The sequence below is a fragment of the Cibotium barometz genome, chromosome 47, assembly GCF_041138505.1.
Source record: "Cibotium barometz isolate CiBa-2024 chromosome 47, ASM4113850v1, whole genome shotgun sequence".
NCBI lineage: Eukaryota > Viridiplantae > Streptophyta > Polypodiopsida > Cyatheales > Cibotiaceae > Cibotium > Cibotium barometz.
In genome coordinates this window covers 31,341,099-31,354,390 of record NC_141092.1, presented here as the reverse complement: position 1 = coordinate 31,354,390, position 13,292 = coordinate 31,341,099, and positions in this window count along the sequence as shown.

Genomic DNA, 13,292 nt, shown 5'->3' with positions numbered 1-13,292 from the left:
CCAAAGAGGGGTTGCTGGAGAAAGATATTATGCTCGGCAATGATTTGGTGGGTATGTACGCCAAGTGTGGTGCTCTTGCAAAAGCATGACGAGTGCTTAAGGAGCTTTTGGTTTGAAATGTTGTCCCTTGGTCTTCACTAATAGCAGGCCAAGAACCCTAGCATACCCAGATCAGCATCCTCGACATTTTGAATGACCCTGCTATGTCTCAAAGTTAGCCACATTTTTGAGAGTTTCCCTTCAATGGGGATGCAAAAGGTAAGCCTTTCTGTGAAAGGTACCCTTTCATGTAAAACATTTATTTTAACCAGCAAGGAAATCATTGCATGAGTATACATACTCCGGATGCAACCAAGCATGCGGTCTTCATGTGGTAGCAAAAGAATTCACAATGATATTCTTAGTCACGGGTTCTTGGCATTGCCCTCATCAACATGTATGTCACATGTGGTGTACTTCAAAAAGCACAAAAGAAGCTTCTTTTCAAAACTTCATCTCTTGGAGCGCATTGATTGTGAGAAATGCCCAATAGAAGCAGGGGCGGGAAGCTCTGGGCTGTTTTCATTGTGTGCAAAGTGAGGGCATCTCTCCAAATGCAATCACCTACACTTGCACGAAAAGTGACAGAGACGATTTATGTCCAAAACGTAGTCTCTTGGAGTGCACTCATTGCATCAAATGCCCAAAAGGGGCAAGACCAGGAAGCTTTGAGCTGTTTTCAGCAGATGCAAAGCAGATGCAAAGCAAGTGCGTCTCTTCAGATGCAATCACCAACACGATGCAAGATGTTGATATGGGAAAACTAATTCTCAATGATATTCTAAGTTAGGAGCTGGAAGGCAATGCCTTCATCAACATGAATGTCAAATGTGATGTACTTTAGGAAGCATAGAAAGTGCTCGAGGAGCTTCTCGTCTAGAAGGTCATCCTTGAAACACGCTGATTGCAAGATATGCCTACATGAGCAGGGGCAGGAAGCTGTGGGCTGGTTTCAGCAGATACAAAGTGAGAGCATCTCTACAGATTCAATCACCGACGCTTGCATCTTAAAGGCATGTACACTACACAAGATGTTGAAGGATGATATTGTTAGTTAGGGCTGTTGGCAATGCCTTGATCAACATGTATGTGAAATGTGGTGTACTTCAATGGTGTACTTCAAAAGCACAAAAAGTACTTGAGGAGCTTCTTGTATCTCTATAGATGCAATCACTTATGCTTGCATCTTGATGGTTGGTGGCACTACAAAAGATGCTAATATTATTGCTTTTGAAAAATAAAAGCTGCGTTTTGCATCGCCTTGAGTGACATGTATGCCAAATGCAATATACGTCAGAGAGCACAAAAAGTGACGGAGGAGATGTAGGGTGCATCCAGAGAGTACTGAAAGGGGGGTAGCCTGTCTATGCTGAACCCATATGCATACCTGAGTTTACTTGTGCCTGAGAGAGAGAGAGAGAGAGAGAGTACCACCAGAGAGTACCACCAGAGGAGAGGATTTGCCAAGTGTGCCAGCATGAGCCAGAGACAGAGGAACATTACATTTGCCGTTGTACCGCCTTCTATGAGATTAGAGGACGCTTCCACTGTTTGTTCAGAGAGGGCTTTGAACCATTATCCAGGGTCATGGAGTACTACGACCAGAGGTGTCTAGGGCTATACCTCCTAGAGATATGTAGATTTAGAGAGATTCTCCTCAGAGGCAGACACCCCACGGAGAGAAGGTCAGCACAAAGACAGATGACAGATTTCTTTAGAGGCCCCTCCCAGCAACAGCACGATAGAGAGGAGACTTTACCTAACAGGCAGGGGACCTTACTTGACAGAGCTGTTCAGTTAGGACGATCCAGACGCCCCAGACTACCAGGATCCTCACATCTTTGCATACGCTTGCATAGGCGGATTAGAGTCATTATTGATCGACATCGAGCACGGCCTGTCAGGTCTCTTGGCATGGAAGGCATCGACTCCTTACGACAGAGACCCATGCTTGACCTCCTGAGATGAGCTTGTATACAGCCTAAGCCTCTACCCCCCCCCACCACCTCCCCCCCCTATTCATATCCTCTTGATGTATGGCAGGCCTAGATTTTAGAATCTATATTGTTCATTTCATTTATTTTCCAGACAGAGAATCGGATTCTATTGGGATGTAATCTTTTTGGTCTCATAGGTCATTTTGGCCTTCTAAAGACGTTTAATACAACATTTCATTTCATTTCATTTCTCTCTCTCTCTCTCTCTCTCTCTCTCTCTCTCTCTCTCTCTCTCTCATATTAGAAGAGCTTATCCAACCTGCTTGCTTCATTCAAAATGCAGTGCAAGATATCTTCCCCAGCTTCAGTTGAAGTATTTGCAATCTTGCATAACGAATAAGTCAAAGCTGTACATATCAACACAATGAGAGGAGACACAGTCCTTGATTATGCAGAGTTTCAGCTCACGCCCAAGCATACCAAGTAATAAGGGCCCCTCTGTAAGATGACAGAGCACTCAAAAGAATGCCCAGAAGCTTTTCTATTGTTCAAATTCTATAAAGTGGTCGGTTGCTTACTTGCTTGCTTGTTAAGTTGATTTGCATTCACTTCTTTTGTTGTTCTTGTGCCGTAGATGCGAACTCTTCATTTCAGCGATGGTCTCATGGAGAAGCTTGCGTCTGGTTTTGTCAAGCCCTTCGTTACGCACTTACGTGCCGCTGAAGTGCAAGTTGCGAAAGGCAACCAGGTCATAAGGTTGGAATGCCAAGTTGGATTTGGCAAGCATCAATGCGTGGTTCTGCAAAGGCACCTTGGAAAGGTCCAAACACCTCGGAAGATTGGCAGAAATCAAGCAGAGAGAGAGAGAGAGAGAGAGAGAGAGAGAGAGAGAGAGAGAGAGAGCATATGCACACCTGAGTTTACTTGTGCTTGAGAGAAAGAGAGAGAGAGAGAGAGAGCTACGTACCTGAGTTTTCTTGTGCTTGAGAGAGAGAGAGAGAGAGATAGAGAGAGAGAGCTACGTACCTGAGTTTGGGACCCGTCTGCCAACACTACCCGCCTGTTTTGAATGTGCACCTATAAATCGTGTGTAGTAAAAGCAAATTCAAATATTATCAAATGTCTTTTTATTTCAGAATCATCACGTTGCAACCCAAATAAAAATCAAATTTTATATCCAGGAAAAAATCTTCCCAAGATTTGAACCTGGATCCATTGTGTGGAAAATTATGCTCTTGCAGCTTAAACCACTACACCTATACCTTTCTTATCTTTACAACCTTTGGTAAAATTTATCAATAAAAAAGTACCTTCTATAAATACATACATATGCTCTGAAATAAATCCTTCTGTGAATAAATATCTGTAAGTCAATTTTTTTTTAAAATTCCTTCTGTTGAACGCACGTGATATTCATTTTTTATACTAAGTGACCCCCCCCCCCGATCCCAAAGGGTTAGATATCTAGTTGACAGGTTGACATATCGCGATTTTGCTATGCATTATGCATATATGACTTCTTTGGTGAAGCATGTGGAACCTACATGCTATACAGAAGCTATTGGAAAGCATGTATGGGAGAAGGCAATGGATGTTGAGATGGACGCATTGGTTCATAATGACACATGGGATTTGGTTGCATGTATGGGAGAAGGCAATGGATGTTGAGATGGACGCATTGGTTCATAATGACACATGGGATTTGGTTGCATTACCATAGGACAAAAATGTCATTGGTTGTAAATGGGTTTACAAAATGAAGTGCAAGTCAGATGGTTCCATTGAGTGACATAAAGCAAGATTGGTAGCTAAGGGTTATGCACAAACCCAAGGTTTGGACTATGATGAAACATTTAGTCCAGTGGCAAAGATGGGAACAGTGAGAGCAGTCATTGCTATGGCTACAGCAAATGGTTGGGAAATGCATCAAATGGATGTGAAAAATGCATTTCTAAATGGTGATCTACAAGAAGAACTATATATGGCACAACCAGAAGGTTATGTACACCCAAAGTATTCCACTCATGTATGCAGATTGAAGAAAGCTTTATATGGTCTGAAGCAAGCACCTCGTGCTTGGAGTGATAAGATGAGCAGATATCTTATCTCCCTTGGATTTCAGGTTTCTATAGCAGATTCTTCACTCTATGTGAAGAAAACAGATCATGGGATTGTTTTACTTGTCATCTATGTGGATGACTTGATTATCACACGTGATCATGGTACAGATGTGATGCATGTCAAGAAAGCATTGAGTGGACAGTTTGACATGAAAGACTGGGGTGAGTTGAGATACTTTCTTGGAATTGAAGTGATCAAAGATCATGCAGGTACATGGTTAGTGCAATGCCAATATGCATTGGATATGTTGGCAAAATATAGCATGACAAGGTGTAAGCCTATGAGTACACCTTTGGAGCAGAATGTGAAGTTGCGGGCTGATTTTGGTGAGGAGTTGGATGATCCATCTATGTACAGAAAGATGGTTGGTAGTCTCATTTACATGACTCTCACATGCCCGGATTTGAGTTATGCTGTGGGGCTAGTAAGCCAGTTTATGCAAAGCCCCAGAAAACCTCATTTGGATGTAGTGAGACGCATTATGCGACCACTACACATTATGGTTTTCTTTATGAGAGTGGTAAAGGCTTGGATATACATGGCTACACAAATACTGATTAGGCAGGTAGCTCATATGGCAGGAGGTCTACTAGTGGTTATGCCTTTACACTTGGAAGTGCCGTGGTGAGTTAGAGTAGCAAGAAGCAACCTACAGTTGCTTTATCTAGTACAGAGGCTGAATACAGGGGTGCAGCCATTGCTACTTGTGAAGGAATATGGTTAAAAAGTCTCTTGGCAGATTTGGGTGAGCCTATCGATGGCAAAGTTGTCATTCATTGTGACAACATGAGCAGTATACAGTTGGCCAAGAATCCAGTGTTTCATGCACACGGACCAAATACATAGAGATCAATTATCACTTTGTCAGAGAGAAGGTGCTGGATGGTACAGTCGATCTACAGTATGTGAAGACTAAAGAGCAGGTGGCTGACATCTTTACAAAGCCACTTAGCAGGGAGATGTTTGAGTACTTCCGTACTATGTTGGGAGTATGTGGGATGAGCTTGAGGGGGAGTGTTGAGAGCTTTGATAGCCCAAGCTCATCTACATCTTCATCTATGGTAGTACATCATGAGCTTGAGAGGGGCGATTGAGATTCAAGCTCGATGTCAGTGTGTGCCAGCTATGCTATGTGCTGGCATGTTAGGTAGCAGCATGCGTGAGACATAAATGACCGCGTCCAGCTGGTCATAGTGTGTGGACATTAGCTAGGGTTAGATGTGTGTGGACACAACTCATAGTTTGTTGTGTGTATTATGGATTATGGCTTTATGCATTGTGTGAGAAGGGAGATGGCTTCCCTCTATGGTTAGGGTTTGTAATATACATTAGGGTTTGCTCCTGTGTGTGTGTCTCCTCTCCCTCTACCTGTTTTTCAACACATGTATCAAGAACCACATAATGTGTCATTAATTATGTATCAAGAAGCAAATATTGTATCATTAAGCATGCATCAAGCACATTGTGAGGCCATTGGTAGATCATGTATGAAGCAACCATGGTATATGCAAGAGAGCAAAGGATACATGGTTATATATGCATGAGCTTAGAGGTGACATTCGTACCGACTGAGTGAAGTCTTGTGCTTAGTCATGGGGACACTGTTATGCTAAAAACCAATTTAGACCTACATTCGTTAATATACGTGTCCAAATTTACATTCAAAGTTCATAAAAAAACTGTTGAAATTTCATTAAAAAAACCATTAAAAACTACTCATTTGTCAATGACATAGCTTTAGACCCTAATTTTGACGTATCTATATTGACAAATATTTGAACTTTTATTTCCCTACTTTTGGGTTCCTTTTACATGTTCATTTGAATAAAAAAGACGTCCAAATTGGGTCTACCTATACTAGTCTTGATATATATTACCCCAAGGGCTAATCTAAAGTGTTTCTCAAACTTCTTGCTCTACTTCCATTTCATTCTTGGAAAGTGATTCGTGCACTAGAATATACATATTGTCTTTCACACACAGAGGTCTAGTTTTATCAATCAAGTACTTGAGTAACAAACGAGGACATATATAAAAGGGTCTATAATTTCAATAATTTAATAGGTTAAATGTCTACATAGAGGCTTTACTCTATAACTTATCGACAAGCGAATGTCCACATTTCAAGAAGAAATGTCTACATCAAGGCTTTTGAATATCTTTTGAAGTGTATCTACCACGCATAATAATCTTTAACTTATAGACAAGAAAATGTGTACACTTCAGAATAAGATTATATTAGTTAATATATTGGAAATATGTATAATACCCTTTGAGAAATATTGGGCCAATGTTTGTATAGATTATGGCTTCTTAATTCTATCCTAAACATATTTTTATCGTATTTAAAATGTATTTACTATGGTGAATAATTTGTTTTTGTATATTATAAGCATGGAAAGGATGTAAGGTGGGTTTAAAAAAGGTTATTTAAGAAGGTAATATTACTTCGTGTAAGCTCAAAACTTTAATTTTATATTAAGAATATCAATGATTTTTACATGTCTTGGTCTCATTGGCTACATTTGATTAATGAATTTTGGAAGTTTCACATTATGAAGTCAAGTGAATTTTTATCTTCTTTGAATATCCATGAATCTTTTGCACGGCTAGCTTGGTATAGGTCTCTGTATATAACCATATATAATCCTATATGGCATATTACTGCATGATATATGACACACCAAATCCATTAAATCTTAATTTTTGGGCTTACTTAGAGCCGCACATCTGAATAGAAGCTTGATCCAAGTTTGGATATATTCAAATTATCCTCAATATCCTTTTAGAGTTCCCATAGTCATCTTGTGTTCGCCGTTCGGACATTTATAGCATGTTGACCAAAGGGTAGTGGATGTCTATCATTTTAAATTGCATGTTAATTTCCCTAGACATATTTATAGTTTAGTTTTTGTGTGTAAAGTAATGTTGATGTCAATGTTACCACATGATTTTATTGCAAAATATTTTAACTTCCTTTCTTAACATGACCGAAATACTTACCCTTGCTAAAAGGATTTGATTTCTTGCACCTATTTTAGCATGCCTAAATATTTTTCAATTTGCTTTCTTAACATGACCAAAGGACCTACCCTTGCTAAAAGGATTTGAAATCTTGCACCTATTTTAGCTTCAAAAACATCCAAGAGCACACATACTTCCCATATATGGACCAAGAATCAATTAAAAGTGTGATGTTAGTAATCACATAACATGGACTTTCTTATTTCTTTATGATATATTATTATTCATTTAACCAATCAAAGATTCGCCACACTCACTATAAGAAGTATTTCACTAAAGACCTTGCTAGGCTTGTTACAATAATAACTTTTCCAAATATGTTGCATATCAAAGTAGTGTCATAGAACATAAGGTCCTTCCTCAAATTTTGTGAGTTCTAGATGCGCCATGTGAGGATTCTCTACATCACTCCCCTTACCCCACATACTTTCTTTTCATTTATTACATCAAGTACTTGTGAATCACTACAAGAGATGGGGAGCATAGTCGCATGAAGAGGAGAAAGAGTAGATAGAGGAGACCCGAGTAGGTGCGCAGGGTGTACACAATTATAGTACGTGGCTAAAGCCACGTGTATAGCAAGGAGTATGACTACATAGTGGAAACAAAAATCCAAACATTCTAGAGAGAAGTTGCACGAGCTAAAAATATCCTAATATCACAAAAGAAGAAGCACAAAATGTGATCCCAATCTCACAAAAGAAGAAGCACCAAATGTATTGTAATACAATCAAATATGGACTAAATCAAGACTGGCAACTTGAGCAATTGTTTAATTAATTAGGGTGATCTTGGCCCAACATATGTTACATCTTCCATCAAATCCATACATTCTAATCGGTCTTTCTCAAGATCCATATGTCCCATTGCAGGATCAACAAAAAGATCTATCCCACTAGCATTGGACTCAACATCATCATCATGCTCGGGTTCAATTCCTTCCTCATTATTTTCGATAAAGACATCTTCCTCTTGATTAGTTGGTGGTATGTCACGTTCTTCATCTTATACTTGATCCTTGGCATGTTTACTTTTTACTACCACTTCATCCATGAGCTCTTCAAGATCCCTATCTTGAAAAATACTCTTTGAATGAGGAGTGGCTTGTATGACATATCACCCTTTCTTGTCATTTATGTTTGCGTGAAACACAACCTTGTATAAAAAAAACACATCGAGCAATTAAACATGCATAAGTAAGATATAATAAAATCTTATGGTTAGAATTTACCTATTCACAATGTTGAGGTAGCACAAATGTGTCCCTCTCTATTTGCCAAAATTTTGTGGAGTCAATCGCCATAAATCCATTTGGATGCCTTTTCACGGTTTCTTGAGTTTCCTCCACACACATCCATGAACCACTTCACATTTGATATAAAAATTTGGAATGTCCTAAATCCAACCTTTAGGATGTTTTGAATCATGCCACAATAATCAAGTATTGCTCCATTTTCTTGATCCAAGTTTGCCAAAACTCCATAATTTATACGTTGACTGTGGAAATGCCTTCCTTTGGACCACATGGAATTATATACCTTATACTACCATCAAATCTAAATGAAATATATTTATGATATTGAATAATCGTATCATGAGATTCTACTTGAATAAAAAAAGAGAATTTAGAGACACACTTACATGAGGCTCGCATCCTTTTTCATACTCCCACTCTTGGGTGGTTGCAAGATCAGGGTGCCCAGTTTTGTCCACTCAGGCACCCTGTAAACAGTAAAAAAACAGGCATTTGTTTACCTTTAGTGGCTAATCTCTCCTAATAAATGAAGGAATTTCGTTTCAAGTTCTTTTGTTGGAACATCATATTCAAAGTTGGAAATATAGTTGCATAGTTTGATTAAGCATTAGATAGTCAAAAGTCCTCATTTTCTTAGGTACAAAGTCAATGTATACACCCTGTCCCAAATTTGAACTGATTCCATAAAATGCTAATATCTTTTACATATAAACTCATATGAGATTCCCACTTTGTACCTTAGATCTTCACATAATATGGAGCTTAACTTGATTTTTTGAGAAAATTTTAAGATATTTATCTATTTTCTTTAAATATTTCAAGGTCTTTAAAGTGTTATAATATACGCCACTTTTTGTACCCACAATAGCTACCACTTAAAATCCTCAATCTTGTAGATCAAAAGAGTGGGTAGATACTACGACATTAGTAGAATGTGGTGGTTAGTAAAAATTGCAAATCCAATGGTTGGATTTTTAATGATCTCTTTTTCAAAATTCTTCCAGACTATCAGAAGGTCTGCAAATATTAATAATCTAATTAGTAAAATTACATTTTTGATGTGAATCATCTAAAACCTATAGGGACTAATGTACTTGTAATGGTGCATCTATGGAAAAATAAATTGGATCACTCTAAGTATGCAAAGATCATTTGTTTATCATTTCATCATATTTTTGATTAATTTTGATTAATTAGACTAATTTATATTAATTTAAGTTATATTGGGTTTATTTAAGGGAAAGCGTATTTTCTATTATTTGCTTGATATCATTTTAAGTACCTTGCCCCCCAAAATTTGCTCTCCAAGCATTGTCCCAGTCCAGCATAAACTGAATAAAACTGGACACCCTGATCTTGCAACAACCCTCTTCTTCTGTCCTCACTATCTCTCCATGATCTTTAGCCTTTTCCAACTCTTCATAAATCTAATCAATAGTACAATCCTTTGAAAGTGATGGAAGCTCTGGAGGAAATGGCAAGCCTCTCGAATGAATCCTAAATGTTCTTCTCTCCTCCTATCGGTTTCTCCCTCACCTCTTTTCATACCTTGTCACCCATCTCTTCATCACTTCACTATTGAGAATACAAAATGTATTCACCTTCTTCTACACAAATTTGTCCATTCTCCTTGCTCTTCCTTTGCCTTGTGGTACGTGGGACACCATGTGCTCATCTTCCTCATTACTCCACAATCGTGGCATTATGGGATCCACTTGAGAGAGATACTCTAAAATGTGGACACATGCTTCTTGCACAAATCAACCCTCTGACATGCTTCCTTATAGCCTAGATCTTTGCTTAACAAAATCCTTCAAGGTCTTCATGAAATGCTCAAAGAAAACATCAACCAAGCATGCACAACATGACACACCAACACTTCATCTGTCAAGTGTACCACAAGATATAATTGACTACTACTGAGGATAGTTCTTGAGAGATTATGCTCTATCATGCACACTACCTCCATTGCCATTACTCAGGATGCATCAATAGTGGATGGATGAATCTCCTTGGAACTTATGTTCCTCATATGGAGTTGATTCCATTTAATTTAGCATGACATGTCTCATAGAGACTAGCACAACAATAAAATAAATCCATGCTAGAAGTTTAGTTTTTCATACCTCACCACCGCCCTCATTTTATATATGGCCTCATGCACTTTTTGATCTCCACATCTGCTAATGCATATGGGAAGAATAAACTATGTACCAAAAAACATTGCAATCAATGTTATGTAATATAATGAAAGACTATCATGCCACTTATGTAAGTAAATTGAACATATCTGAAATATCTTGTGCTGCCAATCATACATTTTTAGACCATACAATTGAGTTTCTCCTTTCTTCTTTGTTTTTTTGAATGTCCCCCTTAAAGAATACATAACACCCATATGGGTACAAAAGGAGGTAATTTTATCCTTCACTCTCTTCTCCTTATTCTTTGTGATGAAGATCCAAGGTGCTTTAGGTAAAACTATCTTCTTGTTCTCTTGAACTATTGGCTAAGTGGTGGGGAGGCGTTCAATCAATCTCAAGTCCTTCCAAACCACTAAAGAATCTCTCTTGGCAATTATATGGTCCTAAATATTTTATGCTACATTTTTTATGATGTGCATCGGATCTAAAAAATGATTGATTCTTAGCTTTGTCCAATATGGGAGACAAAAGAAGATTGAGTACCTTGTCATTGTCGGTGGTGGTTTATTGGAAGATCCTCTCCACAATACTTCCCAATGTCTTATACACTACATGTCTCGGGGGCACAACAACATTTTCTAGTAGCATTTCAGTAATGCTTTTTTTGTTGGGATGTTGAGGTTTCCATTCACTTCTCAACAGCCCTTCTAGTAGTAAAATTTTGCTGCTCCACGGCATTTATAGCAACAAAATTTCACTGCTGAGAGAAGCGCTTTTAGCAGTGAAATTTCGTTACTATACTATGATTTTGCTGCTAAGCAGAGCAAATAGTAGCGAAATTACGCTACATGAAATTCTAGAGAGTTGTTGATGCTAAATTCTAAAAATACATGTCACATGCACACAGAAAATGATATATAGTTTTAAAAAAAGTATGTTACTGCATCTTCAATATCATGGCTGAGACCATAGCATGCCACAAAAGCACGATTGAAGGCAAAGCATCTAAGAGAAAAATTCGGCTACTTTCTACTAAAAATCATCCATTAAAACCCTTGGATCCATGTTTCGAGTTTTAAATAAAAAGATAGTTAAAAACTTTTGAGAAACGAAACAGTGTCAACATCATGAATCTATCCCATCTTGTAATAAATCCATATGTGTTGCTTCATCAATGTCTATATCTAATGGAAGCTCAATGAAAAGATGGGGTTCTATATTAATATCAATATCACTATCCTGATCCAATGAAGCATTGTCATGATTGATAGGTGACTCATCATCTTCTTCTGATTGATGTTCCTCATACTCTTCATCGGCCCCATCAAAAATGTTTTCTTCATCGTCTTCTTCCAACAATGAGCCGATTTGAGGCAGTACTGCACCTCTCATGCAGAGATTTGGCCTCCACATCTTGATCTTGAAAGATATGTTTTGAACGAGGGGAAACTTGTATAACATACCACCACTTTGGATCAATTTGATCGGCATGAAACATAACCTAATATCACAAAGCAAATAGGTTACACTTTTACTATACTACATCAAGATTTAATTTGGGATTGGTTGGGTTACTAACCTATTGACAGTGTTGAGGTAGTACGAAGGTATCTTTCTCATCATTCCAAATCTTGGTGGAATCAATTTGGAAAAACCCATTTGGATGTTTCTTCGTAGTTGCTTGAGCACCTCTATAGATCACTTTGAACCATTTGACATGAAAGATAAATAGACTAAATGCTCTAAATCCAACCTCAAGAATATCCTGAATAGTTCCATAATACTCAAGATTGTTCTCTATGACATTGGTATCATGTCTACTCGCTTGACTTTCTTGCTCAAAAGTTACCATCACACCACAATGAAATGTGTTTCTTTTAGAATCCACACACTCCGTGCGAAAGTGCCTTCCCTCTCACCATATTGCATTGTACTAGCATTAAACAAAAGCATGACATTTAGTATATATAGTGCATTAAATAAGTATATATGTGAGATAGAGATGAAGAATGTACTTACTTGAGGGTCACATACTCTTGCATACTCATGCTCTTCTCTTGTGATCATCTCTCCATTTTGCGATGCCATCAATATTGCCATACGAAGCCATTCTATATTGATCACATTTGGTAGAGGTTCCAATCTAGGAGGGAATGGCAAGAGTCTATTTGCTCTTCTAAAAGCTCTTCTCTCATCCTTTTGTCTATTGATTACATCCTTGTATCTACCAAACTACCTCTCCATGATGGGACTATTTAGAATGCAGAATGTATTCACCTTGTGGCATAATGCTTCATCCAGTCTTCGTTGCCTTCCTTTTCCCTGAGGGATGCTTTGCACTTTAAAATCTCTTTGGCTACATGGCTTGTGTAGTGGGCATGGACCACTCGCAGCACCAAAGGTGAGAGGCTACCTAGGTAGTGTCTAAACGTAGCATCTCTTCCAAACTTCCCTTGGGCTCCTACTTTCCTCCTTGCAAAAGGAGTGCAAAGGAAAAAAGGCAATGGCACTTCAAACCACAAGCTTGTGAGTTCCCACATCTAACATTCTAGTAGGAAAAAAGATATGTAAAGGAATTTACCACTAATTCTTCATCTTTTTCAATGACCTACATCTTGTTAATGAGGACGATGCTTCCTTAGACATATTTGTGCCCAGAGGTGAAGTAGCTATCTTTTTACTAGTCACCAATCTTCTGCTCTTGTCAAGCTCCCATGTAGCCACCTTTTTGCTAGTCACCAATCGTCTACTCTTTTTATGTATGCTTTTCAC